We start from the raw sequence: 5,957 nt of genomic DNA, 5'->3' as shown, positions 1-5,957 counted from the left end.
CTGCTCATATCAGACGACGTGTACGAGTCTTCTCTCCTCCACATCCTTTCCATCCCATCCCAACCCACACTCGGGCGCCGCACCAAAGAAAAACCCCAACCGAGCAACCATGAGGTCTCCTCCATCTCACAGCCCCAATTCCTCCTTCCACCGCAAGGATAAACTCCCATTGCCGGCCTCCGACCTCTTCCAGGCCGAGCCCTGGCTCGACGACGTCGGCACCCTTGACCCGGACCACCTGGCCCGGACCCTCGCCGGCATCAAGGCCAAGGGCCTCCGCCCCGACCTTCTCGGCTCCATCATCTCCCAATACGCCTCCCGCTGGCTCCCCGAGCTGGCCACCGGCCGCGCCGCCGATCCCTCCCGGGTTCCCGAGAGCCCCACCGCCGCCTGGCTTCAGAAGCGCTTCCTCGTGGAGACTCTCGTCTGTGTCCTCCCCCAGGAGAGGGATGCCGTTCCCTGCGACTTCTTGTTGAGGCTTCTGAGGACGGCGAGCATGGTCGGGGCCGCGGCCGGCTGTATCAGCGAGCTGGAGGCGCGTGCGGGCCGGCAGCTGGACCAGGCGACGCTGCGGGAGGTGATGATACCGGCGTTCAGCCACACGTGCGGGACGCTGCTGGACGTGGGGCTGATGCTGAGGCTGGTGCGGCGGTTCGTCGGGGCGGAGGAGGGCCCCGTGGTTGTAGCGAGGAGCGGCGCGGCGGCGCTGGCCAAGGTGGCGAAGCTGGTGGATGCGTACTGGCGGAGGCGGCGCTGGACGCTGGACTGGCCGTGGCGGAGTTCGAGGAGCTGGCCCGGGCTGTCCCGGGCTACGCGCGGGCCACAGACGACGGCTTGTACCGGGCCATCGACACGTACATCAAGGTACATGGATTCATTTATTCGCTCGAGCGTCACGGGTTGCACATTGCCTCAGGCCCTGACCTCTCGTTCAGTAATCAGTGCAAAGTAGACTAGTGTGGTATAGGAAGATTTGAGTGGGCATTTTAGGACTACCAAACCACTGATCTCCCAAATTCCCTACGTATAAGGGGACAAAGAGAAGGGCAATCCTTGCCTCACGGGCAATGTTGACACCTTCTCGCTCCACTAAACTCACACCTATCCATAGGTCGGCAGACAAATTTAAGATGTAGATCAAGGGTCCAAGCTTGGCCCAATGGGCTCGTTTGAGCTCATTCAACCATGAAGCAAACCTGCCTTAAATATTGTTTAAACATGAGCTCAATACTTAAGGCGAACTCGCAGGAAAAATTAAAAGCAAGTCAGCTTGTTTCGATCGATACACTCTTTCGTGAACTAACCAACCAAGCCTCAACATATATCATCGAGCTTGGTTTGAGTTCGAATACCCATTTTGTATGACAAATCAAGTCTAAGCCCTTTATTATTAGGTTCCTCTTGGCTTGCTCTCCTTGTTTGGGATAAATTGTTGGATATCCTTGATAGAGGGCTCATGGGATAAATTATTGAAACAACCAAAAAATTTACTCACTTCAGCCAAAAAAAAAAAAAAGTTGTTCTAACGGAATATTAGTTTGCTTTTTTCACTTTAGGATGATATTTCGAGGTTAGTACAACGGTAAGGTGTCTTTGCGACCAAATGCGTTCTTCTCTTTATCCATGCTATTCCCAGGACAACAAAGCTATTTACGTGCACAGAGAAGCTGCATAGCATTTTTTTTTCACATTTTCCAAATGCATTTTTTGGTTGGCCATTTGGTCCTAGCATCTTACATTGTCATGTTCCCAGGCTGCCACCATATACTCCTTTTGCCAGATATCTCCTTCCCTCCATACTCCTATGTCTTTTCTTTTCTTCCTAAACCATACTCCGATGCACCTTTTCAAACTCATGAAACCTTGAAATGTCACAGCGCAATTCCTACACCAGCTAGGTATACATGATATACTAGGGATTCGCTGTACATGGACATAAGAACTAGTTGAGCTACATGTGGAGTACTTGAGATAAGGTATACATATTCAATTGCACTCACATAGACGATATCCACTGAAATGTAACTTCACTTGCAGCAGGGTCATGAGATCCATGGCCTCTTTTCTTTCCTCTTCTTTCTCCTTTTCACCAGTTGCCGCCACCTCTCCTAGGTTTCGATCCTTTTTGGTTTTGGACCTCAAGTTCTTGCCTCGTGTATGGTGGAAGGCTAGTGCTTGAGCAGCAGCCATTTGTTCCAAAACCTTATTTCTCCAGTTCAGCCCTAAAATCCACATGATCCCAGTTTTTTGTCCTGCACCATAAGAAGGCGATTGATATCAATCATTCATGCATCATGAAGCGAGAGCGCTGTTGTTGGCGTATGCTCATGGAGTTCATTTTGTCAGAGTAGTCAGGGCCATTTTCCTTTTGGTGTTTCATCTATTGTGAAGACTTGCCCCCTAATGTACCTCAAACCCCCCACCCCACAACACACACACAAAAAGAAAAAAAAAGAAGGAAGAAGAAAAGTAGATCATTCATATAATAGCCCGAGCATGAAAACTGCATGGTAAGAAGTGAACATCGCTATAGGAGGCCAGAAAAAGGTGTGTAGCTAGGTATTGCCAGGGTGTTTAGGCACGACCAGGTCGAGCCAAGAAGACACTGTTAGCAGCCATATTCCTGGCCTGTTTGTTTGTTCTCTAGATGGACCGAACATGGGCCATCGAAAAGCTGGGTATGATGGAACATATGATTCTCGGAAAATAGGATGCCGGAAATCGCCTTTTGAATGGAATCCAGCATCCCTCTTCTTATTTATTTTCTTTTTTCTCTCTCTTTTTTTTTTTTTTTTTCCTGGAATAATGGGATTCAGGGATACTCGTGTTAGGAGGCTTTCCGCCCTCTTTCTGCAAATGTATCTTCTTTTCGCATCATTATTAGTCCATAGGTTTACGAAACGGAAATCCTTTCAAATTAGATAGCCGTACACCTAGTACGTCAATTATTGGAGTAGGTTATTCCGGACGTCATTAGCATATGGCACCCGGTTCTAACGGCTCCCAGATCTATCACTAACGTAGACAAGAAACTGTTGGCCTCGCCTCATCTGGGGAGCGCACGCATTTTGGGGCTTTGCATGGACGCTCACGTGCGACCCTTGTGTGCCCACAGCCCGAAGGCGGAAATGGACTCGGTACACGGTGCTTGATTTGAGCATGTGACCCTGTACCGACACAGAAACTCACAGGGAACCGGCAACTAGCTTTGAAATTTGATAGGTTGGTATTTGTTCCGATAGCATCTAGATCATGAGGGATGGCAAGAACGTATGTTCTAGGGTGCCTTGCTTGGCTCCTGTCGAGCGTGGGTCGGCTGACGCCCAACACGTTGGGTTGGTTCTGATCTTGATTCGCGTTGTATGTTTTGTGCGAAAGAATGATTGATATTCTTTCGTGATGTTGACTGTTGAATCACTCTTAGCATAGATCTTAAAACATTCTGAACTAAACCATTCATCACTTGCGCAGATCTCATATGGTGGATTCATGTGAAGGAAGATGAATCTTTTGCATAAAAGATACAACTGCCCCCAGCCTCGGTCTAGGTCAATGACCGGGTTAGTGTAGTGATCAAGATCTAACATACAGTCTCAATGATTCTTCTCTTTGGAGCCCAAGTTTGATTTGACTTAAACTTGCACCAAGTGAAACGCATCTAGGAGTAGGCTAGACTTCCAATCATGAACTCTATCCACACCCTACGACTATATTTTGACGGACATATTCTGGAAGAATGGAAAACAAGTAGTGGATGGCTGTGAAAAGATTAGAATACTAAGACTAGTGTTCGCTCTTCCTCACCTTATAGGAAATATTTTTTTGTAACCTACTCATCCCCAATTCCAACAAAACAATCTCATCCATGTGACCGGTTTCCTAGTGTTCAACAGAGTTTCAAGTTGACATGAAATGGCTTTGTCTTCTCGAATGATACGAAATAACTCTAGTTGGCAGAGTTTAGGTACAGACAATGGTAGGTGGATCTTCCATGTGCCCACCAAAGTTCCCTAGCTAAGGACTTGCCTTTTAGCAATCAAGGCCCAGCATGTCCTTGGGATTGGAGGATTCCAAGATTCCATTGCCATTGAATTTGAAATAATTATTCTAGTTGACAGAGTCCATTAAGGACTTTGTTATTCTGATTCCTGTACGCTAGGAGGCAAAAAGACGGAAAACATATCATTGTTGTGAGTGTGGTAGGGATGGTATACTGCCCAAATTAGCCCCGCTGGTCCATGAGGCCCAGTAAGCATTCTGCTAAGCATGTGTCCTCCTTCCCTTCACAGGCCCATCCGAACACTAGCAAGCAAGAGAGGAAGGTCCTGTTTAGTCTCATCGATGCTCGAAAGCTGACTTCGGAGGCCTCCCTCCATGCGGCCCAGAACGAGCGCCTTCCCGTCCGATCCGTGATGCAGGTCCTCTTCTCGGAGAACTCAAAGCTCAACAGGATCACTGAGTGGAGTTGGTCGTTCGGTGGGCCACGGAGCCCGAATCCGGCCCTCGAACCTCCAGGCCGGGTCCCCTCCAAAAGGGAGGTCTTGGCCCAGCAGCTTGAGATGCGTAAACTCCGGGAGGACGTGGCCAGGCTCCAGGTCCAGTGCCATGCCTTGCAAGCTCAAGTGGACAGGCTTAATTTGGAGAAGAAGAAGAAGGGGTTCTTCCGGTGGAGTGCTTTCCTGTTCAGAAGTGCTGACGTGGTGGAGAAGGTTGAGGACTATGAGGTCGGGCCAGAGCGCCGGACACCGATGGATGCCAAGAAGGGAAGGCTGGCTCATGAAAAGGGTACGCCACCTAAGTGGCGCAACTCAATGTCTTGAAGAAGAATTGCAACCGAGTCGTCTTGTGATTAATCTTCTGTCATTGTAATCTTTGCAGTCTGACATCTTGCACTGTGTACTAAATTTACGTCTACAGCCCAAAGTGAGCGAGAATGCAACGTTACCCTTAAATATGCCAAAACACCAGGTCAGACTTATGCTGGAATTTCGTCGGTAGAGAGAGAGAGATCTTGACATTTAAACAGATGAAGAAATCAGACTCTGATGATAGGCATGCTGAAAAGGAAAAAGATCCAGTTGAATGGAGAATCGAATCAAGGAAGCACATAAGTTCACATTAAATAGTTCTGGTAAATGATAAAACAAGATTGAAGCCATGTAATTTGCATTACAAAGATGGCAGCATCTTTCTCGTCTCTTCACAACTTCTCATTGGCGAGGATGATGTCACACGGATAGCTGATTGCTTATCCAAATAAGCTGTGCATGGTTATACAAGTATTACAATTAAGAGATATATGTAAATAATTGTTGTCTATCACTTTACTTGAATACTGATCCGTAAGCAGTGTGGGCAAGCTAATCAACATTCTGAGAACAAAAAACCAATTTTCTTCCATTGGATGTGGTACATATATATCACAGTCACCAGAAGTCCTTGCATGAACAGCCTCCCTCATTGAAATGATGGAAACGGAATCTATCCCTTACAATGATCTCCCTTCGTAAATCCTAGCGATGAGCTTTGTTGCAGCGTGGCAGTCGCTGCAAACACGAAGGTTCTTCGTAATGCGAATTGGCGTCCCCGGCTTGTCCTGATAAGCCCAAAAGCAATAGCTAGCTTCTCGCTGTGCCTGCACAAAGCATTCTCCTTTTCTTCTTCATCCATCTTAAACAGCACTTCTGATTTGTTCGGCACATAACCCCATTCTTTCAGTCTGCAAATCATTTCCTCCACCATCGATATATCTCCTCAGATTGAGGATGTGATTCGTCCCCCATGACAAACTCATGAGCCTCTCCATCCACCTCTATCATACTGCACCCCGGAGGCTTCTTCACTTTCCTCTCCAACATGTGCTCTCTTATTCTATCAACTTCATTCCACTTCTCCAATGAACCAATATGTTAGATAGGAGCACATATGTGCCACCATGCCTGGGGTCAAGCTCTAAA

At 47.6% G+C, this 5,957-nt stretch overlaps 1 pseudogene; it reads left to right on the top strand.

Moving 5' to 3' along the window:
* On the top strand, positions 1–4,954 carry LOC140856720 (coleoptile phototropism protein 1-like; annotated as a pseudogene).
* Positions 4,955–5,957: the final 1,003 nt, after the last annotated feature.

The sequence above is a fragment of the Elaeis guineensis genome, chromosome 3 (genome assembly GCF_000442705.2).
Source record: "Elaeis guineensis isolate ETL-2024a chromosome 3, EG11, whole genome shotgun sequence".
Lineage (NCBI taxonomy): Eukaryota > Viridiplantae > Streptophyta > Magnoliopsida > Arecales > Arecaceae > Elaeis > Elaeis guineensis.
This window is presented reverse-complemented; position numbering and strand designations above follow the sequence as displayed.